The following is a 26,652-nucleotide window of genomic DNA, read 5'->3' as shown; positions in this document are numbered from 1 at the left end:
AAAAAGAACCACGTTTCAAAGAATGGAGCAGATGCAGAGGGAAAAAAACTGAACTGAGTTCAGCTTGAAGTTTGATTTGCTACTAAGTGGAACACAAGTAGACATTCTTCAGATAAAATGTGTGTTTTCTAACCATACCTCATGGTTGGCTGCCATCACCAGAGGATCAAGTTTAATTTCCTGCCAATCACATCTTTAATATCAGTTGTCTGGATGCTCCTGTACCAGACAAGAACAGTGGGTCTGTCTTTATTGGTATGTTTAGATTTATTGTTCATTGTTTATCATGTGGCTCGAACAGAAATTTTACAAATTTTACATCACACGATTTGTGATCGGGAGCTCGTCGTTAGGTGTTAATCTCTTGTCGTTACCCCACGTACACTGCACGAGGCACGACCAACGATTGGGTCGAAATCCGGCCCGATCCAAAAAATAGTTGCACGACTGGAAAATCGGCTCAAAAGGAGTCGATAATCGCACAGCGTATGCCTGGCTTAAAGCACACTTGGCATGACTGACGTGTTGGTGCACTTCACTTGAACATGTGTGAACACGGCCACCTGAACCTTGGTCCGCACAAAAGAAGTGGATCCAGATCCGTCAGAAAACTCTTCACTTTTAAATGGCTCAAACATCTGTGTGACCAGGTTGTGACCTTCCACATTTCTTCCATTGTGTCTTTTAGTCTGTCAGATGCTGCAAGTCCAATGTAAATGCCAAATGAACCAGAACCTTGAAATAGCAACGTGAACAAAATATATCATTTTCTCCTTTGGTCTGGACCAGAGATATTATAATTAACGAAAACTTGAGTAAAACTAAAACTAACAGTGAAGAAAAATCCTGTTAACTGAAATAAAAATAGAAACAAAAGATTTTTGTAAAACTAAAACTAAATTAAGACTAAAATTAGCAATGCAAATTAAATGAAAAATACATTTTCAGGTCAAATGCACTTTTTTTGTGCCTTGTTTTTTTTTTTTTACATCTGCTGCATGGTGTAGGGTTAATATGGTTGGGTTTGAACTTTTTGACTTTTGTCACACATGGTTCTTTAGTTTTGGTGTTTTCTGTTAGGATCTGGGGTCAGTTTGATGTTGGTGGTCTTGGACTTTGTCTTTTTCTATTAACTTAACTTCTGTTAACTGTTAAATACTTTGGGTCCTGCTCCACTCAACACATGACATAAAACTATAAAAAATTTCAAAACTATTATAACTCTGGTCCCGACTAAAAATAATCCAAGCATAACAGACGCCTCATGAAAGAAAATGATAGTCACACACGGACTGGACAGCATTTCGGACATATATTTTACAACGGAGGTTATGCGCTGCCAAAGCTGAACCACTGAGCAGTAAAAACCAACATAACTATGGTTAAAACTTGATACGTTTGGAACCAAACTGAGTACAGTGTGTTTGGACGTCTTAGCCCATCCACTCTCAATTTATTTACACTGGCTTCATACACACATGTAGCCAAGTAAATATAGCAACTTTTAGACTCTTTCAGAAACATTTTTTGAACGCATTAAGCATGGAAATTTACTTTTTTTCATAGAAACTTTTAAAAACAACCTAAAATTACTTTCTGTGCAAGACAGTTCTTCTCTGCTCTTTTCTGGTTTATGGAGAGTAGCTCTCATATTGATGCATCATCCTCATTATTGTAATTCTGGCACACTGCAAATTTTGTTGTAGTTAATTTGACCTTTATAAATGCGCTAACTGACTATTCAACTAACTGACTATTTAGATAACTAATTATGTACTGCTGGCCAGCAACCATCCTCAAACATCTAGACGTCAAGCCAAAGTCAGGTTTTCAGCATAAACCCAGTTTTCAAATCCATCCATCCATCCATTGTCCACCGCATTATCCGAGTCCGGGTCGCGGGGGCAGCAGTCGGAGCAGGGATCCCCAGACTTCCCTCTCCCCGGACACCTCCTCCAGCTCTTCCGGGGGGACTCCAAGGCGTTCCCAGGCCAGCCGAGCGACGTAGTCACTCCAGCGTGTCCTGGGTCTTCCTCGGGGCCTCCTCCCGGTGGGACATGCCCGGAACACCTCACGAGGGAGGCGTCCAGGGGGCATCCTATACAGGTGCCCGAGCCACCTCAGCTGGCTCCTCTCGATGTGGAGGAGCAGCGGCTCTACTCCGAGCTCCTCCCGGGTGACAGAGCTCCTCACCCTATCTCTAAGGGAGCGCCCCGCCACCCTGCGGAGGAAACTCATTTCGGCCGCTTGTATCCGGGATCCCGTTCTTTCGGTCATGACCCAGAGTTCATGACCATAGGTGAGGGTGGGAACGTAGATCGACCGGTAAACTGAGAGCTTTGCCTTTCGGCTCAGCTCCCTCTTCACCACGACGGACCGATACAATGACCGCATTACTGCGGCCGCCGCACCGATCCGCCTGTCGATCTCGCGCTCCGTTCTCCCCTCACTCGTGAACAAGACCCCAAGATACTTGAACTCCTCCACCTGAGGCAGGAACTCTCCCCCGACCTGGAGGGTGCAAGCCACCTTTTTCCGGTCGAGAACCATGGCCTCAGACTTAGAGGTGCTGATTCTCATCCCAGCTGCTTCACACTCGGCTGCAAACCGCCCCAGTGCATGCTGAAGGTCCTGGCTCGAGGGAGCCAACAAGACCACATCATCTGCAAAAAGCAGAGATGAAATCAAGTGGCTCCCGAACCGTACCCCCTCCGGCCCCTGGCTGCGCCTAGAAATTCTGTCCATAAAAATAATGAACAGAACCGGTGACAAAGGGCAGCCCTGCCGGAGTCCAACACGCACCGGGAACAGGTCTGACTTACTGCCGGCAATGCGAACCAAGCTCCTGCTCCGGTCATACAGGGACCGTACAGCCCTCAGCAGAGGGCCTCCGACCCCATACTCTCGGAGCACCCCCCACAGGATGCCACGTGGGACACGGTCGAAAGCCTTCTCCAAGTCCACAAAACACATGTGGACTGGTTGGGCAAACTCCCATGCGCCCTCGAGCACCCTGCGGAGGGTGTAGAGCTGGTCCAGTGTTCCACGACCGGGACGAAAACCGCCCCGGTCGTGGAACACTGGACAGTTTTCAAATCAATATCATAATCCAGTTATAATCAAATGTTATTCCAACCTCACACTAACTTCAGGTGTCTGCTATCGCTGACAACGATGAACCAATCAGAGAACAGAACGTAGTACGACGCTTACCACCTCCAATGTTTACTTGTGGATTTGTCGAGGACGAATGATTTAAAATGTGAATTTATTTTTCTGTTTTAGTTACAGCTGAACTATATTCATAGTTATGTCAATGAGTTGAATAAATTTCGACTCACCAGACTATTTTGTTACGCTTTATATGTTTTATCATGCACCTTATGTATGAAAATAGACTCGTTCATTGATATTGCGCCTATAATGCGGTGCGTCTAATCTAATGGGCCGCAAAATACAGTACTCTGCAGTCGTAGCGACTGGGATTAGGACAGGAACTACTAATGGAAAGTTTTTTGCCCAGTAAAGGTTCCTGAAAGCCCTTTTGTGGGGTCATTCCTGGTAATTGACACATGCGCCAATGATCCGGCCCCCAAAAAATCTATCTGAAACTCCCGCTAGTGACAACACACCTAGAAGGAACAAGGAGCAGCATGACAGCTAACAAGGATGTTATGTCCTATTTAATGTGAATACAAATCAGTGTTACTAAAGCAGCCTTTCAGCAGAAATCTGGCCTCCTAACTATAAGCCGGAATGATATTCACACACAAAATGATTGAACTTTCATTTTTGTCTTCAGGATTTAATTCTGGATCACCTTAATAATGTGGCTGTGGTTGAATGCAACCCACACTAATCCTTCAGAGTACTTTATTCAGGCTGTTTAAAGTAACAAATCAATTTAAATTGAGTGATGAGGACCAAGTAAGTCATCCATACATATCGATGCAATCTAGCCTACCAAAGTGGAATGACAGCAGTAAAAAATCGCTTGGACGAGCAGTTTATTGCACTTAACTGTGATTGTATAAACGATCAGGTCCTCCTGACACGTGTGTCTTGCTGCAGTTGACACCGTGAAGCCTGCAACTTCCATTGCTAATTTTTGCCTGCAGCTCTGGAGCGCTGCAGCTTCTCCGCCATGGCTCAGCTGAAGGAGCTAGGAGCCACACCGGATCATTTCAGGACCCTTCCAGTGAAAATCCTTTGGGACCTGCAATCAATCATCCTGCGACACCGTACTGGAACAGGTCTCACCCAGCCGAGTGGCCGCGGGTCCCAGCGGGGCTCAGCGGAGCCCTGCTAGTCCTCACACAGCAGCAACAGTGAAATGAGAATGTTTGGATAGATTTGACAAATATTAATGTGAAGTAATATCAATAATTACAGGACAGCATAAGCAATACAAAATTGCACCCCACAGTACGAGGGAAAAGAGGCTTCAAAAGCACTCTTGAAAAAAATTGAGTGACATCATGGAGGCTTTTCGGAGTTCTTACTGTCTATGATCCATCCATGCACAAATATAAATACTAAATTAAGCTTTAAATATGTTCTGTCAACAAGCCTTGCATCTTTTATCAATTCAATTATTCTTTTTCATGATGACTAGCATGTTGTGAGACCCTACCACTGTTTTTACCACTGTAAAAACAGTAAGAGGTGGGGTTTTGTCATGCTTTATTGTAATTAGACTCATTTACTTTTTGAAACAGCAAAACTGTGTTCTGACTCCAACATAATTGTGATATTGTCAATCAGACAAGGTTGATAAACAGCAATAATCTATACCCTCCCAAACAACAAAAAGAGCTGACGTACATTACGGATGAGGATTTAGATCTGGGAACTGTGATGCAGGGAAAATGTTACTCACTGACTTATCACATGGAGACTGGCTGTTTCTGTTGATACAGAGTAAACACAGCAGGCGCTCACTGACATGTAAGAGCGATCACAAGCAGCCCAGCATAAAGAAATATAAATATTGGAAAAGCAGCAGGTCTTATGAGCATTCTTGAAATTTAATGTCTGGCTTGTGAAGCATGAGCTTCATTGCGCTCATGCTTCATGTAGCTTATAGAGCCACTATCTAATTCAACAACAAAGCCTCTTTAATTGCTCCTAACCTATCTAATCATGCAAACATGCCTCATAGGTTTCATTGATTGACAAGACGGGAAGTCCTGTAAAAATACAACCCGAAATTCTTTTGTTATTTCAATTTTTCATCAGACCAAAGAACCACATGTAAGCTGATATGCTCACACCCAAAGTTTTGGATGAGACTTATCTATTGTTAGTCATCACAGGACATGAACAAATAAGGTTTAGTTGTTTTCTTTTGTGCCAGTGATTAGTTTTCCATTTATTATATTTGGTCACAGACTGTGGCTTCAGTTAACAGGAGAATATAGAGTATGTAGAGAGAGGACTATTGCATTGTATGATGACAGTGATGAAGCTGGGAATATATAACTGTTCACTGTACAAGGTCAGAGCCACGCCAGCGTTCTCTTCACAGCAATAAAAGCCTCCTGATGACCGAGCGACTGACTTCATATTATCCCCCAGTTCAGGCCAGGCCTCTGCTTTGCGTTTAAGGACAACTGCTCCTTAACAGGAAGTGGCTGAGGAGGAAATGCCTTTGTGATGAGAGGCTGCTAGATTGCTGCTGACTCTCCCAGGCTGCTGCATTTCCTTCAAAGCACCACCTTCAGCATATTGTTCTCATCTGCTTCGTCAAATTCAAGAGGCTTCAAACTAAACAGGATCAAACACCTCAGCAAGATAGCATGTTCTGTTTTTTTTATATAAAGATATTAAGACAATATTTCCCAAAACTTTTCTTATGGACAGAAATCAAGTCACCCTGATCACAAGTGTCACATTAAAGTAAACGAAAAAGGAGCGTTTGCTTTCAGGGAGGCAGGATTCGGCAGCTGTTGGCCTTGAATTCGCACGTCACCTCATGAGTTAATGAGAGAAACGCAGATGCTGTGCTGTCACACCGCAGCCCAGTGAGAGATGTAAAAACACAGACTCACACTGAGTCAACACTGCTGAGGCCATGACTGTTCAGAAATAGCGCTCCAGAATCTCACCTCAACCCAAGAGTCTGAGAGAGAGGGTTCAATGCGTTTTAAGGTTTCAAAAAGCTTCTAACAGTCGGACTGCTGATCAAGAGTCATTTCACAGCAAACGACCAATTATTTGGCAGCATGGTGGCCTGGTGGTTAGTAGTGTTTTTCTGTGTAGAGTTCGCTTGTCCTCCCCATGTTTGTGTGGGTTGTCTGCAGGTACTCTGGCTTCCTCTAGCAGTGCAAAACAATGTATGTCAGTCCATGTGGTATTTCTAAATAGCCCATGTGTGTGTAAGGGTGGTGGTGGTTTATGTATATATGGCCCTTTGATTGACAGGCAACATGTTCAGCTGAAGCCAACTAGGATACGGTCCAGTAGATTATTTCTTGATAATAAAATCAAAGGAAAACCCGAAAATCTTTTTTTTTCTTAACATTTTATCTGTGTGCTTACAACTTAGATTTTCTTTTGGTACATCTTATACAGTTACATTTTCTGCAGTTACCGTACAACTGCTGCAAGACCCCCTAATAACACCTGAAATGTCAATATAAGTATAGATGTCTGACTGAAGCAGCAAAACTTTAGGAGAGTCTGTTATGAAAGCCAAACAAATTTGAAGAGGCATAGGTGTTAATCTAGGTTGAGCTAGAAAGACGTAGGCTCTGAAAACAAAAAACAAAAACAAAAAAAAAGGTCCCTTAGTAATCCCACAATGGGGAAATGTATTCTCTGTATTTTAACTAGGGGTGTAACGATACACTAATCTCACGATACGGTATGATACACGATATTGAGGTCACAATAACGATACGATACGATATTATAGCAGTATTTTTTTGACAATGTTTTTTTATTTGAAAGACACAAAATACAAAACAATGCTGTGCATTTGCCCTATTGTTACAGTTTGTAATGCTTTATAACTGTTTAAGTCTTAAAGAGAAAGCCAGGCCAACCATTTTCCACAAACTGAACTAAAAGTAAATGTCAGGTTTGCATTATGCATCTTCAGTTTCATACAAGTACAAATATTTAGCCACAAACTGAATAGTTTCTATCATGTATGATCTGACCTTTTTCTTTTCCAGAAATTTAACAACTAAAATTAAATAAATAAATAAAAGTAGTAAATAAATACATACAATTTTACATCATAAAACAGATTGATTCATGCTCACCTTATAAGTGTAAGAGGAGATTTATTTTTGTTAAGAAGGTTATTTTGGTAATTCAGGGTTCATTATTTTATAAATATATTCTTTATATTCTGTAAATCAGGGACTATAATTACACTAGTCAGTTTATCTGTAGTGATTAGTCTGTTTTAGATTGGGCGGAGTGATACGCCACAGTACGGCACTAGGTGCTGTGTTGATGTTCTAAAATCCTACACTGTTGAGGGACATTAAAGTACACTTGAACTCGGAAGAAGTTGTCCCGTGTTTATCCTGCTCACGACCCGAAAAAGGTTTAATTTAATAAGGTACGGCTTAACTCTACACCAGACTTAAAAGTTCAGAGCTCAAAACCCCCCAAGAGTCCCGTGATCGGGACCACAAAACGGTACCAGTTTCTTCTGAGCGTAGTAAGATTTTGGTCCGCGGGTCGAGGCGCGGTCGGATGCGCGTTACTAGTCAACACAATAGATTAATATTAATAACCCAATATCGCGATACACTTTGCCACCTCCACGACACGTTTCATGACGTTTTTGTATCGCGAAATTTCGTGGCAAGATATATTGTTACACCCCTAATTTTAAGCCATCTCTAGTGAAACTAGGAGCAGTGGGCTGCCATTTGCACGGTGCCTGGGGAGCAGCGAGGGTTAAGGGCCTTCCTCATGGGCCCAAGGTGGTTGACCTCAGTTGCAGTCCTGGGGCTCCTGAGGCTACCAACCCCCCTAAACCAACCAACAGAGTGTCCCGATCCGAGGACATCTAACTGGTATATTAAACTTTGGCCACAGCCTGTCAGCAAAACAGCGAATACATCTACAGCACCTTGCAAAGAAATCGAGTGCCGTCTTCAGTTCAACCTTCGATGAAAAGAGTCTCTTTTTTAAAGGTTTTTTGGCATTTAGTGGCATTTAGTGTGAAAGCAGGTGGATAGGAAATGGGTTGAGATGGAGGGGGAAGACACACAGCAAAGAGCAACAGGCAGGGACTAGAGCCTATGCTGCCTGCATCAGGGTGACAGCTTCCCTAAGTGGTGCCCGCTCAACCCACTGAGCTATCAGGGCCGAGAGTCTGAATCCTAAACTATAGATGGCAAGGCTGAATAAAAAGGATATTTTTGGACTAAACAACCCAACTTTTCTTGGGTAATTTACTCTGAAAGCGGTGACATGAAAAAAGGAAAAAAGAGCATCAACAATATGGACAGAAAGTGTAGGAAGGGAGGAAAAGTTGCTGCTTTTTATTGCAGTACTAAGGTAAAAAACTCTTGTTTTTGTTTATTCATTACAATTGAACACAAGATGCCAGAGCACTGTGAAGACATGAAGAGTCTGTTTCATCGAGCGTGAATTAATGCTGCTCTGTAATTTACATACTCTTTTTCGGATCTGTGAAAAGGGAGATAGAAATGAGAAACACAGGAAAGCCTAGGAACAGCAAATGTCTCTCTTTGTGTTTGATAAAAGACTCAAGCAGTGGTCAAGGTTGTCGACTCAGTTCCTGTCAAGGACCTGATTCATCCTCTAATCACCATTATTTGATGCATTATATCAGCAAACAAAGTCTACAACATAAAGCAAGGTAGATATCCTGCAGCTCATATTCTAGACACCCGTCTGCTAGCAGAGACGCATTGAGCGTGATGTTGGTCAGTGTTACTGCAGCCATCACTCATCATTTTACTACACAAACACAGTGAGGTAAAATTGGCCTGCAGGGAAAATCAGAGGAAGAATGTGAGGAATGCAGAAACCCAACAGAAATACTGCATTATTCAAACGAGGATGGTGGAAAGTAAAAAAAACTCAATCATCCTTCTGGCGACAAAGAGGAGGTTAGAGATCATGTTCAGCTGCCTCTCCGAGCTTTTATCAAGAAATTCATTGGGTTGCTTGAAGTGTTGCCAGTCTTGTCACGGACATAGACACAATTGCAATACACACTCACACGCAGACACATGCACACACCCCCTGTCTTTCCCCCACCCCCATGCAAACTGACCCACACTTCACTCCTTCTGCTCTCAACAAGAGAATCCAAAATCTTAAGCCATGCTGCCAGCGAGCTGTGAAGCCGCTGTCTTCATTACTCTCCAGCAAAGGCACAAATGGATGGGTGAAACTTTACTTTTGTTTAACGCCAGTGAAAAGGGAACGTGAGCTTTCTGTGGCGCCAGAGTCGCCACTTAAGATAACCTAGAGGTAACATGAATGTGGAATAATGGAGGCAGTGGGCATTCCTGCATGGATTATTGTCACTGCTCACCACTGAAATAACTGTTACATATTATGTGTTCGGTCACTGGGAAACTTGCTGAATGCCCTGCTTCCAAGTAACAGTTGAAACATGTTCTGTGTCCCCAAATGGGACAAATACATGATTATCTGTGCTTTGTTGGCTTTTAACAGCGTGATCCTAAGAGAGTAAATCTTCTGGGTTGTTTTGATTGCTGTCGCAGTTTAAAAACTGCAAAGGTGCTGCTCCGTTTCCATCTCTAGTACCATATTTACTAGCCTGGCTTTTCATAGCCATTCACTTTGCGAATATCATCTTCCATGAAATGGGTCTGGTACCTGTCCCATTCACAGCCATTCCACAGGTGAAAACATTTAAACAAGCTGATATATATCCCTCTGCCACAGTAGCACATTTACCCTCAGTGTTCAGAGGGCTAAATCCACAGACTGTATAAGAAGAACTGGCTGTCGTCCATGGATTTTCTGCTTTTAAAGCCTCTTTTTCTTTGTAACGGGAGGAACAAGCACATCTGGAAAGCCAGCTGGAGAGCACCCACCTTATGTCAGTCACAGTTAGCCATTTCAGCTTGATTGACACAGCTAATAGTAACCTATGGTGTTAATTGATGTAACATGAGATTAATCCTTATTAAATCTGAACAACTGTGCTCAGTTAGATTTCTTCAGAAGATATGTTCAGAAGTCAATACAGTGCTAAGCACTAAATAGCAAAAGCAATGACAGTTGCTATTGGCTGTGGCAGCCGCCAATCAATGGTCCACCATCCCTAAATATACTGTAAATGGGTTTAAAGTATATGGATGTAAAATGTAGCTATGGAGACCAAAACCATCTTTTGAATCAGTCTGTAAATATGTTTCTTTATGCTGCAAAAAAGATATTTTTACAAATGGAGATTGACTCACTTTTGGAGCCAGCCTTCAGATGTCAGTTAAGGAAATTGTCCGCAATTTCTTCAACCAAAAAGTTGAAAAGTTGACATTTGGCTAAAACATGCAGACACCACACTCACACGTTCACATGCACTAAGAGAAAGTCGATGTATTGCCTTAGTCTGACTGATATCAAAGTTTTAAAAGCCATGTGTACTGGAGTTATTGAAATGGAGCTATGGAAGAATGCCAACGCAAAAGGGCATGTAGTCCCACCTAGTGTGGTGGAGTCGAACGCACCTAATTTGATTCTCTCTCCGCACATGTATACTCAGATTTCACGGAAGCTCCAGTTAAATCCTCGGCTTGATTGTTGCTAATAGCTCGATTTAGATGTGCTTGTAACCGTACTGACTGTTACTAAGATATAAGCCTGTAAATATGACATCGTAAAGGGATAATGTCATAATAATGAGTGTTTGAGATGTCTCCATTACACAGTTTGTAATCAAATAAATATGGAAAAAAAAAATATTCCAGTAGCAAAAAAGGACTCACTCAGTAAACAATTTGTTAACAAACCTTAAGTCATCTTAAATGTAAAAAAAATAAAATTATAAAATTCATTTAGTATTTCTTAAAGCAGCACAATGTAACTTTTCCACCTTAATATAATATCTGTGGCTTCTGCGGACTTGCTGATTGGGTAACGTATTGCGTCACGCATCGCGTCACTTCCTGGTGTTTGCGGTCTGTGCTGCTGCCGTCTCACGGCGTTGCAGGCTCAGATCTCTCCCGACTTTTTATCTAAAACTTAGACTGTTTTCTGGTAAAATAGCACTATATCTGGTACATTACTGTCTTTATTTCAACACTCGCTCATTTTCTCTTCCGTAACTTTCACTGTCACCAATCACCGATACATTTTCTGTCCGTTAGCCTCCGTTAGCATCTTAGCATGGCCGCTCCGGCTCCCACCGCTTCACCTCTTTCCTGCTCAGTGTGTGAAATGTTTAGTTATTCCTCTGCCTCCTTTAGTGAAGACGGTAAGTGCTTAAAGTGTAGTTTATTTGCAGGGCTGGAGGCGAGGCTCAGTCAGTTAGAGGTCCGGTTCGGCCAACTAAACCATAGTCCGAGAGCCTCCTCAGCTAACCAGGCTAAGCTAGCGGCGGACCGGCCCGTAGCAGCTGAGCGTAGCCGCTCCCCTGCAGCTCCCGAGCAGCCGGCCAGGCAGGGCAGCTGGGTGACGGTTCGGAGGAAGACTAGTCTTAAAGGGCTCACGGAACACCACCACCCGCTTCATGTGTCTAACAGATTTTCCCCACTTAGCGACACATCTGTTGAGAAACCGACCCTGGTGATTGGAGACTCCATAGTCAGACATGTGAAGCCGACTCCAGAGACCTTAGTTAGGTGCATCCCGGGGGCCAGAGCGGGCGACATAGAAGCAAATTTGAAGCTACTGGCAAAGGGTAATCGTAAATATGGTAAAGTTATCATCAATGTCGGAGCTAATGACTCCCGTCTTCGCCAGTCGGAAGTAACCAGAATGAATATTGTCTCGGTGTGTAACTTCGCCAAGACCATGTCGGACTCTGTAGGTTTTTCTGGCCCCCTCCCCAATCTGGCCAGCGATGACATGTTTAGTCGCATGCTCTCGCTCCGCCGCTGGTTGTCTCAGTGGTGTTCAGAAAACGACGTGGACTTTATTGACAACTGGGAGACATTCTGGGGAAAGCCCGGTCTGATTAGAAGGGACGGCATTCATCCCACCCGGGATGGTGCAGCTCTTATGTCTAGAAATCTGGCCAATGTTATTAGACACTCCCCCTGACAATGCAGGGTCCAGGCCAGGATGCAGAGCTGTAGTTTAACAGGGCTGGAGGCGAGGCTTAGTCAGTTAGAGGTCCGGTTTGGCCAACTAGACCATAGTCCGATAGAATCCTCTGCGGACCGGCCCGTAGCAGCTGAGCGTAACCGCTCCCCTGCAGCTCCCCGGCAGCCGGCCAGGCAGGGCAGCTGGGTGACGGTTCGGAGGAAGGGTAGTCTTAAAGGGCTCAGCGACACATCTGTTACTTCTCAAGGACCAACGCCTGCCAACAAAACTGTAGGATTGCATTATGTAATTAGCGACTCTAAAACTGTAGGATTACATGATATTGGCGACTCTGGCCAGGTGCCTAGCAAAATAGAAGTGGTTGCAGTTCCCCGCCCTCCAAAAGTTCACCAGGTGCAGCGTTATAGAGGCGTTAACCAAGATAACCTTGTAAAAATTAAAACCAATGCACATTTGGTACCAATTACAGACCGAAAAATTACATGCGGACTACTAAATATACGATCATTAAGCTCTAAGTCTCTGTTAGTAAATGATATAATTACAGAGAGCAGGAGTGATATTTTCTGCTTAACAGAAACATGGTTACAGGAGGAAGAGTATGTTAGTTTGAATGAATCAACTCCGCCCGGCTACTTTAATCATCACATTCCTAGAAGCACGGGCCGAGGCGGAGGAGTCGCAGCAATTTATAACTCCGGTCTCCAAACAAAAATTGAACCCAAGTGCAACTATAATACATTTGAAAGCCTCATGCTTGGTCTGAAATTTCCGAGCCGGAAATCAGAGAAGCCAGTTGTGTTAGTGGTAGTGTACCGGCCCCCTGCTGGTGCGTATCTGGAGTTTTTGTCTGAATTTTCAGATTTCCTTTCTGGATTATTGATCAGCACAGATAAATTCATCATAGTGGGTGATTTTAACATTCATATGGATGTTGAAAGCGATAATCTTAAATTAGCCTTCGATTCTCTTCTAGAATCAATGGGTATCTCACAAAAAGTGGATAAACCGACGCACTGTTTTAATCATACTCTCGATCTCGTTCTCACCTACGGTGTTGAAACTGATGGTCTGTTGGTGTCACCTGTAAACTCCCTTTTATCCGACCATTACTTAATAACGTTTGAATTTAATTTTGTTGATGTTGAAGTGCAAAATAGGAGGTATTATTTTAGCAGATGTTTGTCTGATGAAGTTATTGTTAAATTTAGGGAGGCCATTGCTTATCTTACGACAGTGCGAAATAGTGATGTAGTCGAGGCCAGTGACCTGGGTTCTACCTCTGCAGATGTTGATTTCCTTGCTAGTAACACTGCTGATTTGTTGCATTCAGCTTTAGATGAAGTTGCTCCTTTGAAAAGGAGGGTTTCTAGCCACAGGAGCTTAACTCCCTGGTATAATTCAGATATCCGCATGTTGAAACAAAACGTGCGTAAAATGGAAAGGAAGTGGTACTCTTGTAGGTCTGTAGACTCTTATCGTGAATGGAAAGATATTTTAATAGTATATAAAAAAGCCATTCGCAAAGCCAGAACAGCTTATTATTCAACGTTGATAGAGGATAACAAAAGTAACCCACGTTTTCTGTTCAGCACTGTAGCCAGGCTGACAAAGAGTCACAACTCTGTTGAGCCGTGCATTCCTGCAGCTCTCAGTAGTGAGGACTTTATGGGCTTCTTCAACAGTAAAATCGCGAGAATTAGAGAAGAAATCAACCAGCCGGTTGTAGGTGTTTCTTCAGCTTTAGCGACTTCCCTAGGCTCTGACTTGTCTCTAGACTGTTTTGATCCTATAGACCTCCCTGAGCTGACTTCACTCGTTAATAGAGCTAAGTCAACCACATGTATGTTAGACCCCATCCCGACTCGTCTATTCAAACATATTTTTTCTCTTATTGGTACGACAATACTGGACCAAATTAACTTATCCCTAAGTTTAGGATATGTACCACAGGTTTTCAAAGTCGCAGTAATTAAACCTTTACTTAAAAAACCTTCTCTTGACCCAGACACCTTAGCTAATTATAGACCAATTTCCAACCTTCCATTTGTGTCTAAAATTCTGGAAAAGGCAGTTTCAAGCCAGTTATGTGACTATTTGTATAGAAATGATCTGTTTGAAGTCTTTCAGTCAGGGTTCAGAATGCATCATAGCACAGAGACAGCACTTGTTCGAGTCACGAATGACCTCCTTATGGCCTCAGATAAGGGATTAGTGTCCATACTGGTTCTACTGGACCTCAGTGCTGCTTTTGACACTATAGATCATGGCATTTTACTGCACAGGTTAGAGCATGTTGTTGGGATTAAAGGGACAGCTCTATGTTGGTTTAAATCATACCTATCTGACAGGTTCCAGTTTGTTCATGTACATGAGGTTTCTTCAGAACAGTCAAGGGTCTGTTATGGTGTTCCGCAGGGTTCAGTGCTAGGGCCAATCTTGTTCAGTTTATACATGCAGCCGTTGGGAAGTATAATCCAGAATCACGGCATACACTTTCATTGTTATGCTGATGATACGCAGCTCTATTTGTCTATGAAGCCGGATGAAACAGAACCGTTAGTTAAACTTCAGGCATGTCTTAGGGACATCAAGGACTGGATGTCCAGAAATTTCCTGCTTCTAAATTCAGATAAAACAGAGGTTATCATTCTTGGTCCAGAGCATCTTAGGAAGGGATTAGATGGTGTTGCGATGGCTTCCAGTGCAACTGTGAGAAATCTTGGTGTTATTTTCGATCAGGATTTGTCGTTTAAACCATATGTCAATCAGGTTTGTAAAATAGCCTTTTTCCATCTCCGTAATATTGCAAAGATTAGGAAAATCCTCTCACAGAGTGATGCAGAAAAACTAGTTCATGCGTTTGTATCTTCTAGACTAGATTACTGTAATGTGTTGTTAGCAGGATGTCCCAGTAATTTGCTGAATAGGCTCCAGCTGATCCAAAATGCAGCAGCACGAGTACTGACAGGAATTAGCAGGAGAGACCACGTCTCTCCAGTATTAGCGTCGCTCCATTGGTTACCCGTAAAATTCAGAATCCAATTTAAAATTTTATTACTTGCGTATAAAGCCCAAAACGGCTTAGCTCCGCATTATTTGCAAGACCTGATAGTGCCTTATGTTCCTGTCAGAGCTCTCCGTTCTCAGAGTGCAGGTTTACTTGTAGTTCCTAGAGTATCTAAATGTAGATTTGGAGGGCGGGCGTTCTGCTATCAGGCGCCACTACTATGGAACCAACTTCCAATCTGGGTTAAGGGGGCTGACACCACCTCCACCTTTAAAACTAAACTTAAAACATTTCTGTTTAGTAAAGCCTATAGTTAGTGTTTAGTAAACCTCTAGCTGGTGTTGGTAAATCTCTAGGTAGTGTAAACTTTAGTGTGTCAGAGTCGCTCCTGTGGTTTCTTGTGCTGGCCCCCCCCTTCTCCTCCCTTTTCTCTCTTTTGTCCATGTTGCAGCATCCTTTGCCGGACACCGGAACCTGCAGGTGGTCGTGGGTGGCTTGTAGCTTGCATTACGGAGCACAAGTCTTTCCCCGACCCTGCACCCCAACCTGGGACTTGCTGATTGGGCCGGAGCTTCGGGAGCTGCGTGCTGGCCTGCGGTCCCCACCCCTGGTCATCCCGTTGCTGCCCCCCCCTTCTCCTCCCTTTTCTCTCTTTTGTCCTGCAGGTGGCCATGGGTGGCTTGTAGCTTTATTACGGAGCACAAGTCTTTTCCTGACCCTGCACCCCAACCTGGGACTTGCTGATTGGGCCGGAGCTTCGGGAGCTGTGTGCTGGCCTGCGGTCCCCACCCCCGGTCATCCCGTTGCTGCTTCCACCTGCCTGCTGTGCTGTTGCCGTCCCTGACCCACCAGTCTGGCCCTCGGCAGGAGGGTCCCCCCTGATGAGCCTGGTCCTGCTCAAGGTTTCTTCCCTCCTAAAGGGGAGTTTTTCCTTGCCACTGTTTGGCTTAAGGTTTTTCTCCCACTAGGGGAGTTTTTACCTGCCATTGTTTATGTAATAACTGCTCGGGGGTCATGTTCTGGGTATGGGTCTCTGTAAAGCGTCTAGAGACAACTCTGTTGTATTAGACGCTATATAAATAAAATTGAATTGAATTGAATTGAATTGAATAATATTTCCAGACTCATTGTGATGGTACATCAACTTACAACAGGTTTAATGAACCTCTGTCATGGTCTGAGGGGTCTGTATCGCCTTCACTGGCACTATGTAACTTTGAGGAGCATGGTAGGAACCCTGCCACACTACTGGTAAAGCACTACCGCTTTTGTCCAAAGGAGCCGCCAAACTCAACAAAAGCTGAAAGTTACATTGTGCTGCTTTAAGAGAGTTAACCTTTTCTGAATGAGTCCGTCAGAACTAGAGATATTTTGGTATACTTCTTCCATGGTTTCAGATCTCAGATCAGGTGGCAACAGCAATCTTTAATATACAATCTACCTGCATACCAAAGAAACTATGAGTTGTCTCAACCTGTCATGTTCCTGGGCAAAGGCAAATAAAGAATTTGTGACTCTCTGGCTTGTTCATAAACTCCTCGATGCCAAAACTGATATTTAAATCAAAAACCGCATGAAATCCAGTTATTTGCAAACTGGATTTTCTCTCGAGAAAAAAATCTGGAGTTTGCAAATAACTGGATTGAAACAAATATTAGTTGTTTGAACTGCAATTCACAACAGATTTCCGATGCATTGTAAGGCAGACGCTCTGGATGCTAAATTCATTTGATCCACTCACAACTCAACACGCAGCAAGTCAGAGAAGCATTGGGGCTGAGGAAATCTGTACTGCTGTCTGAAAAGGGGTGGACAACAAAGAGAACCACACTCTGTGGACAGATGAAACTGAATGCTGGAGGGGCGCCTGTGGAGGCTTTTCTTTTTTCATGAACTTAACAGTTAGTCGAAAAACATCAGAAACCGAGCGACAAAGCAGCAGACCTTAGAACCACGCAGCCAACAGGCTAAAAATAAAGCTGCCGTCATGACATTCACGCAGGGAAAGTGATGTTCATGGCTCAAGTAGCAGATGCAAATCAAACTGACAAAGAGCATGTTCCTTCCTGATAGCAGGTGGGGGCGAGAGCAGGTGGGGGTGGGCCGGTGACAGTCAGCTGGTACCATGAGCGGGGAGAAAGAGGCTGGGACTGAAAAGACAGAGCTCCAGGATGACTCACTTTCGAATAATGGCTGGCTTTTCTACATGATTAGTAAAGCTGATGAGGGTATCCCAGGGCTTGGCGTGATGGGGGTGGTAGGCTGATGCCAGCAGCAGCCGTACCCTCACTGTCGTATACTTATGCTGTAATCAGCTGGAACCGAGCTTCAGCAACACCATGACACACACGTTCAACCCTGGAGGGGAGGAAGGGGTGTCGGGGGGTTCCTTATCTGTGATCACATGCATGCATTCACACAAAGACGTCCATTCAAGTCCAGCTGGAACACAAGATCGGGCCTTCGATGAGGGAAGAACGATAAGAAGTGGAGATCTCTACCAACAGATTTGTACAACCCTGCAGTCATAGTCCAGTGGTGTCAGCTATGTTAATATAATTTAAATTGTTATCCACCACGAGACTGGTGCTGGAGGGTTTGGTGTGTTTAGGAGAAATGTCTGAGAGACAGGGCTGTTACTAAGATAGGCCTTAATCTGCCCAAATCAGGATGTTTGGACAGGGAAAAATGTAGACTATGACACTTCTTGGAGCCTTAGATGACACTAAGGATCCTTATTTCCATTTCACCACTCAACTTCTGGGTATATTCTTCATCATGGTGATTAACTCACTTCAATAACGTAAATTAAGAGTTTAAATCTTATTCTTCTGTGACGCGGAGATTCAGTATAGTCTAGGTTCTAATGGAACCTCAACACATAAATGACATAAATTGCAGTTTATTCTGAGTCAATCCTGCCATCCCTGTCCCGGATACGTGCAATTTCAGGATCAAATAAATATTATGACAAAACAGAAAAGAGTCCCCTACAAAAGTACCACATTCTACTTTTTGAGAACTGAAAGAATGTTAGAGGTTTTCTCTTTCCATAAGTTAAGTTACGTGTTCGGGAGTTGTACTTGAAGAGTTTATGTAGGACAGAGTGGGCTTGGAGTTGGGAAACAGACGCAAAGCCGACTTGTCTTTGAGTATTATTACGGGTATTAGTAGGAGTATTAGAGTAGTAGATGGAGTAACGACTGGTGCAATTCTAATAAATATCAAAAATACAGAATACTGCTATCTTAGTCTTCAAGTGAAATCTTTCTGTATATTCTTAAAAGAGGGAATTCCAAGAAAATGCAGCTGAGGTCTTGGTACAATTATCTTTCTTTCTTTTTCTTTTTTTCTAAATCGGCTAATAAGATCAGCAAAAAAGCACCCGCAAGAAGAAAAAAAGAGTCTCCAGGGCTGCCTGAGATGAGTTTCTCAGCAAAAAACAGTCAGACTCCTCAGTCCACTGTGTGAAAAAGCAGAAGCCATAATAAAGTAACAGAAATGTATCTAAATTCATGAGGATATTTAAATACAATATAATTGAATTGCTGTTAAATAAATCCCTCAATCTTAGACTAGTAGTTAGTTCCTTTTAATTTTTCAGAAATATTGCCTGTCGATGTACACCCATAGCAAAGATATATTTGTAACATCCCATGTGAAAATAAATCAGAAGAACAGGGCTGAATACCCATTTAAATATGATGCAATCATAGTCATATTTCTGCAAGAAGAGAGCAGTCATGGTTGCCGAGTTTGTTCCCTTGTGTTTATAAGAGCCCAAACTGATCTTTATATGATTATTAAATGTCCTGAGAATAGTTTTACTTAAATACCACCATGTTTGCACCAGGGCACTGCTGTCACTCTTATGAAATTTGACAAACTGCCATCAAAATAAATGTGATTGGATATTTTTTCCTTCCCTGTTAAAATGTATGGCACTATTTCAGAACTGGTTTTATAACAATTTAATAATTCCCTGTATCCTTGTATATAATAACAGTCATTAATGTAAAAGAATAAAGGAGCAAAAATAAAAACGTATATTGCTTTTTGCTGAGAAAAACATATTTATGACTTTTTTCTGTTCCACCAGCTGCTTTTATCTATATGAATAAAAACACTCATTATTCCAATGCAGACATTAATAATTATCAATAATAACACACCGAAAGGCTCATCCACACCAAGGAATAGGGATTTGATTTGATTATATTTTATCAAAACTAATGCCATTATTGATTCTGGTCATTGATCATATTCTTTATCTATTCTGGACCAGGTTTCAATACCAGGACTCACACAGCCGGTTCCTTCTGCACCTGAAGCCTTAATTCCAGTGTGACTGGCACATCAGTTGGGAGGGGGAAACATTTCGTTTCACAGCTGTACTACGTTGAGGGGTAGTAACAGAGTATAATGAGTGCTGCGAATTGCCATTGCAGAAAGGCGTATCAGGCCCACGAGGATGGCTGCAAACTGCATGCAGAGGATGAAATCCATCTGTCTACGGGGACTGAGACACGACCCAGCAGGATGTCTGACAGCAGCGTTGACGGAAAAAAAAAGAAACAACAGTTTTTCCACGGCAGAGAGCCAGACAGTTGGACGGACTGTATTTCGAACTGTGTCACCAAATAAACGCTGCTCCCCTTTCACTCTGGTGGAGAAGAATCCACCAGCTGAAGTCGTCTGGTGCATCCTTCCCACTGAAACCCAATTCTCCATCCACAGTAACTGCAAACTTCATCAGCAACAGGGAAACTGAGGCCAGCACACCCGTGACAACCGGGTAGAAACCTGATCTTTTAACGCCGTTTTTCTCAATGCATATTCAATGAATAAAGCAGTCAGTGACCAGAACCATTAAGGTTTTGTTTCTGACTGTGCACTGCAAAGTAGAGAAAAAAAGATCTTCTTTATGTTGCTGAAAACTAATGCTTCGTGGATGCACACACTAGAGCCTTCCTGGGATCATGTGAATTCAAAGTTAAAGAGGGTATCTCCAGTTAGTCTTTATAACTGATTGCAGTGTGAAAGTACAGAGTATACAGGCTTTTAGCTTCAACATAACAGAACTAGTCGAACTCATGCTGCTAGTTTCAAAGTGTCAAAAAAACAGAACTCCTGGAAGTGACCTCCACGCTGAGTTACCAAAGTCTTAATGAGCTCAGAAACTTGCCAAGTACTTTATTAAAATTGCCATATTAAAATAAAATTTCCAGCCATCTTTCTTTAGTACCAAAAGAGTGGCTCTGCACCCCGTATAACTCCAAAAGGCCGTAATTATTTCAAACCGACAAAAACTGTTACAAGGAGAGTCCCTTCTGGAAAATGAGAGGATTCTGCCAAAGCAGTTAAGCTCACTTGAGCATCTTCAAGTGTTTTCAGAATGGCTGGATGCCTGTAGAAACGTGCGCTTCTCTGAGATCATGACCCCATAAGGAGATTCAACTCTATCTTACATAAGACAGAGCCTGCAATCTTTCAAGGTTCTTGGAATGTAGACTCTATTTCTGAAATCCCTTTTCAAGTGCAGTCCACAGATAGCCTCAGCTATAACACACATACACAGTGTTTTGAGAATCCACTCGTGTGTCAGAAGAAAACACAGTATGCGTGCTGATGGGATCTCTGAAGTTTGTACTTTCCTCTTGTCCATTAGATTTCCGTCAGCATATCATAAAAACCTATGGAAGAGAAGTGTCTTCAAAGGGCTGCTATGGTAACAGAATGGTGATTCTGAAAGCCTCCGGTCTTCAGGTAGAGCGGGAGCGAGAAGCACGTGCTTGCCGTTAGTGTTTAGAGAGCGTTATCACTCAGCTGTGTGGAAGCTGACACTGTTATTGTTGTGGTTGGCCATTAATCTCCAGAGAAGGAAGAGGCGCACTGAACACTTGTGGCACGTCTATGTTTTGGCCTGTTACACCATAGTTCCCTGCGCCTAACACCAACCTCAGCTGATAGAGGAGGTTGCTTTCGATCGGATTGTTTTTGTGTTTGATCTTATGTGAGACACTAAAGCTGGATTCAAAGTAGCACTTACATTAGTGTCTGTGTCACTGACTCTCATCCCACGCAAACTGAAGGATTGTGGAAATTCAAATAGTGCAGTCCTTCAAAAAGCTAGAAACATCTAGCTCTCAAAGATGACACTAAAGATGGCTTAATAGTAGGTTGACAACATATTTTATGACAAAATTCTTCGTCCTGGATGCTTACGATAGCTCTGGGAGCTAAATTCAGCTTACACCCATCATTAACTATTGTTGTTGTGTGACATAGTGATATGTAGCTGTCAGGAGAAATGACCGGGAGAAGGGCCCAAAGTTATTTTGGATGGTTTTTGTCAATGGCAGGAACAGGAGACTATGGGAACAAGACAATGCTTCCCAAAATGAATCACATATACCTTTGAATGAAACTGAAACTGGGAATTTAACATAAAAATACTCACAAAGTGTTGCTGTAATCATTTAAAAACATTAGACCCCAGTTTCCCCAGGCTACTCTTGTTTTGTTTGCAGGGCAAAGCTAAAGAACTAACAAACGCTTCAGATTGCTCTAAACACTGTTGAGATTATTCCCAAAGTGGCAACAAGTAGGAACATGTTTGTGAAGGAGAAACGTGGAGCGGATGCACAATTATACCAGGATGGATCCTAAGTTTCATAACACACACATTCTTCTGCCAAATTATTTTTTAAACAATCTTGAAATGGATTTTGATCCAAACCACTGCATAGATTGTTATTTCTCCAAAGTATAACTGTTCTGACTGTATCACTGCTGTATTGATTTTTTTATTTTATATATTGATATTTTTTACTTTAAAGGAACAGTCTGGAGTTGAAACAGCCCTAGGTTTATTATTGGATGCTAAAGAGTGTGAACATTCATGAGAGACCAAATAAACTGTGATCCCCTTTTTTAGTGAGAACGGAATATGTGTTTACAGCAAAATGATAATTCATTTGAACACAGGAGGCAATGGAGCTTTTTTCCAAATAAATGGTGATTTTAAGCCTCTGACAAGACTCAAAAATGTTATTCACCTGAAGTGATAGTGTTGATAAGGCCCAGGCAGACAAACCAAAGGAATTTTATATGTACAAAAAAAGTGTCTAAAAATAACTGCGAGAATCTCTGTCCAGTTGTTGGCGTTAAGTTAACTAGATATAATACAAACTACCGTACATAGCAGCCAAAGGCTTTTATATAACTGGATCAGTATTTACTGATACTTGGTATTTACACATTTCTGATATTTATTGTGCAGAACTAGGCAATGAACTTCCCCCTCATAAAGTAGTTTTAACTCCAGAATGTCCCATTATGCCAATTCTAAAAAACTAAAGCATTTCTTTGACTAAAAGGCCTGTCGAAACAATAACTATAACGATGGTTTTATAAACACTATTCAAGTGTAATAGAAAATAAATGTTATGGCAGAGTCCACACACCAACTCTACCACTTTCAAATAGCTAATCAGAGGGAGAGACCAAAAAAAGACACTTATAGAGGCAACTGTCAAGTCATCTTCACCGCTGATGTGCTTTAAAGTTTGTCTCTACTGATGTCCTCATCACACACTAAAAAAAGGTTTAAATGTATCCTGAAAAGATGACAGCTGTTGTCACAGTGTGGGAGATTGCCCTTTACTTCATTGTTGAATGTCATGAACTCACACACTAATGACTCTCTTTCTTAGGTCATCAAACTCCAATTTGGAGTTGGGATACAGCTGGAAGACACAGCGAGTGGATGTTGTCAGAGAGAATGATCATTCAGTGTGGAAGTTCTCATCATTACCATTAATTATAGGTTTGGAGGAGAATGGCCGTTTGCACAAAGAAATCCCAGTAAAGTTTTGAAGAAAGGAGGAGGGAGAGAAAAACAGACTTTTGCATCGAATTAGTCCATAATGGATAAGAACCGGACCCGCAGCTGCCCGGAGGAGCTGGAGGATTAATGTGACAGTTGAAATCAAGCAGAGCACAAATGAAGATTTAAGGGACCCTCACCCTGGGGAGGATGGAGACGATGCTCGTGATGTCACATCGTCATTTCAAATCAGGCTTGTGTTTCATTTGCTGTCATGGCAACCCCCCCCCCCCCCCCCCCCCCCCCACCCCCCCCCCCCCCCCCCCCCCCCACACACACACACACACATGGCACCCACTCCAGCAGGGCAGACCATTAACATACAGAGACAGACCGGCAGGTTTTGACGTTTATTACAGCTTTACGACCCCAGCCTCTCTCTCAGGTGGTTTAGAGCCTGGTGTGGATGTAAACAGGGAGTTTGGTGAGAGTAACGGAGCTGCTCGCGTGTTCTCCCCCCGAGAGAGAGCGACATGTTACTGTAGTTTTCCAGCAGGTACGATACAGTTACACCCGCGGACACGCTGCAACTAAATAACCACCATCAAACTAATAAAACCTCTCTGTCCGAGTCGGAACACACTCAGGACTTTACAAGATTATACAAACCCAACAAATAGGTTTTGTCTCGGTTTTCCCCCACAGCTGGAGAAATGTGCTCCACTTGAGCTGCGCTCCCCACAGGGAAAAGTTACTGTCTCCAGGTGCAGCAGCGGTCCCTCTGCTTCCCCCAAATCCCTCAAACTGACTCAAACAGGGTGAGGAGGAGAGGGCAGATGGCAGCTTACCTGCCAGGGAAGAAGTCTCGTTGTGTCCCATGAAGGAAAAAAGAAGCTGTAATGGGCGGCTTCCGTCGAGCTCTCCCGGTGGCTGGATGTGTGTGTGAGCTGGAGCCGCGGAGACTCCTGGAGGAGAGACGTGATGTCACCGGGGGGCGGGGCCTCGAAGGGAGGGGCGGGGCCTCCAGGGCGGGGTATGGGCGGGGAGGGGCGGGGCCTTTTAGGGAGGGGCGGGGCATCGGCGGGGAGGGGCGGGGCTTTACTGGGGAGGGGAGGGGGCTCCAGGGGAGAGGCGGGGCCTCCAGGGGAGGGGAAGGGCATCGGCGGGGATGGGAGGGGCCTCACTGAGATATTTCCTTATGGATGTGATGTCAGTGTCAAGTGACATCTGAAAAAAAAAATGTAAAATATGTATATATATAAATATTTAAAAAATACTTAAAATCAAAAAGGGAGGGGGGTTTCCTTTCACTGCCGTCCTACCTGCCTCTTGCTGGGGCCCCGGTCGGGCAACTGGAGTCTGTTGGGGGCCTCCTGCTCGCTTCCCTGACGCCCCTCACCCCCCATTGCAATACATAAATTGGAAATTCTAACTCTAATAATTATTCCTGGCATTATCATGATATATTGTTTCATAGCGTATTATTATATTAAGTTATGAAATCTCATGGGATGTTAAACTATAGTATTATTATATTGTTATATATTAGAGTATGGTGATTTATAATATTTTATAAAAATTATGTTATATTAGGATATTACTATATTATTAGGCCCTATGCTATATTTATATTATATCGTGCTATACCACTCTATATGATAATTATTTATTTGTTTAACTTATTTACTCTCGAATTAATATTCTCAATTTATGTATCTACTTTCATCATCTCATTTACACACACACACACACACACACACACACACACACAAACTGATGTCGTCTTTTGTCGTTGTTTGCACTGTATGTTAATAAATAAAATAAAAAAATAAAATAAAAATAAAAAAGTGACATCTGAAGGTGTTTAAACCACTTTACATTTTTTTACATTTAAAAATACTACCCGTCTAACACATATATCTCAAAATTCCTTGACATCGATAACAAAAGTACCTTCTGCAAAACTGAACCTGAAACTGTAACTCACTTGTTTTATTGTTGCTCATATAGCAGCATATTTTGGAAAGAACTTGAGAGCTATATACTATGTAAAACAACACATAAGATCAACATTGAAGGGAAGAACATTATCACTTATTTTGATTTCAAAGAAAAGAAGTTATGCACTATTGTCAATCTTTATATTTTATTAGGAAAATTTCACATCCATAAATGTAAATTCCAAAACTCTTCTCCATTATTTAAATAGTTTTTGATTGAAGTTGATTATTATCTCAAGTCTCAATGTATATCAATGATGGATATCCATTCTGAGATTTTCAATCATTAAGCTGTCACAAATATAATTTTCATTTTATGCAAAATATTATAAAATCTGTCACACCAAGGTTTTGTTTCTTTTATGTATTTATTTATTTTTTATTTTTATTTATTAAAAAATATTTAAAAAAATAAATAAAATAAAACTTTCCAAAAAAAAAGTGTTAAAGCCACTTTTAAATCTAATTGTTGACCCAGATTTGTTCCTTACGCCTCCTTAGGCAACTATATTGACTATAAAGAAAAACATATTTTGTGCTTCAACATGATTGTTTGACTCTTCTTTTCACTTTGTTAGGTTTTCCTTAGCTTCATGTCTAAGCTAACTTTATGCATAAATAACTTTAAATGCAACCCTCAAATCCAAAATAATTGGGAGGGGTTTTTTTTGGGGGGGGGCTATTTTTACTTTCACTTTTATTTCTTTGGAAACTATAAACCCAAGATATTTAATCTTTTCTCAACTTAATGCCAGTGTGTTGATATAAATCAATTTTGGTTTTCATTCCAGTAAAACAAAAAAAAACTTGAGAAAATTAAGTTTTACCACTTTTATCTGTATTCCTCCTTGTAACAGCTAAAACTATTTCTATTTTTTCCTTCCTTCTATTTTTTCCTCAAAGTGATGTCAGTTTACTCGAGACTCCTCCACAGAGGGTTACAAACATTCTGTAATAGATGGCTGCTTTCTCTAGATTAGTGCCCCTGATGCAGACACCAGTTCTTTCATTGTTGTCTCGTCTTTCCTTTTTTCACAGGTCCACATAAAAAGTCAGTTAGTAAACTGTAGCTCATTCAGAACTTCGAGTCCTTACTAAGGCCAAAGAAGTGGACCACATTGGTCCAGATCTGAGGTTTTTACACTGGCTGTCTGTCCGTCAGAGGACAGACTTTAAAGTTCTGATGCTGGTCTATAAAGCTCTGAATGGTCCAGGACCAGAATACATCAGTGACTCCTGACCCGGTATGAACCTTCCAGACCCCTCAGGTCATCTGGATCTGGTTTTTATCAGTTCCCAGAGTCAGAACCAGACATGGAGAAGCTGCGTTCAGCTTTTATGCTATACATGTCTGGAACAAACTCCCAGAAAAACTCAGATCAACTGAAACGTTCAGTGTATTTAAGTCCAGGTTGAAGACTCACCTGTTATCAACTGCTTTTGAGTAAAGCTCCAAATCTGCAGTTCCAAAACGTAATCATATTTTACTGATTTTATCTATTTTTGTCATTGTTTATTTTTGGTTTAACATTTAATTCATGCTCTTTATTTATGTAGTAATGTCTTTGTAAAGCACTTTG

General features: G+C 42.2%; 1 protein-coding gene across 2 annotated transcripts in view; it reads right to left on the bottom strand.

Moving 5' to 3' along the window:
- Positions 1 to 24,035, bottom strand: part of LOC133445812 (SH3 domain-binding protein 4) — a 73,265-nt gene extending 49,230 nt beyond the window's left edge. For both annotated transcript variants that reach the window (XR_009782788.1, XM_061723274.1), the window contains exon 1: positions 23,921 to 24,035. The gene's annotated coding sequence lies outside the window, so the exon portion shown is untranslated. The remainder of the gene's footprint in view (positions 1 to 23,920) is intronic.
- Positions 24,036 to 26,652: the final 2,617 nt, after the last annotated feature.

This window comes from Cololabis saira, chromosome 6 (assembly GCF_033807715.1).
Source record: "Cololabis saira isolate AMF1-May2022 chromosome 6, fColSai1.1, whole genome shotgun sequence".
NCBI classification, from domain to species: domain Eukaryota; kingdom Metazoa; phylum Chordata; class Actinopteri; order Beloniformes; family Belonidae; genus Cololabis; species Cololabis saira.
Note: the sequence above shows the minus strand (reverse complement) of the source record. Positions and strands in the feature narration are given on the sequence as shown.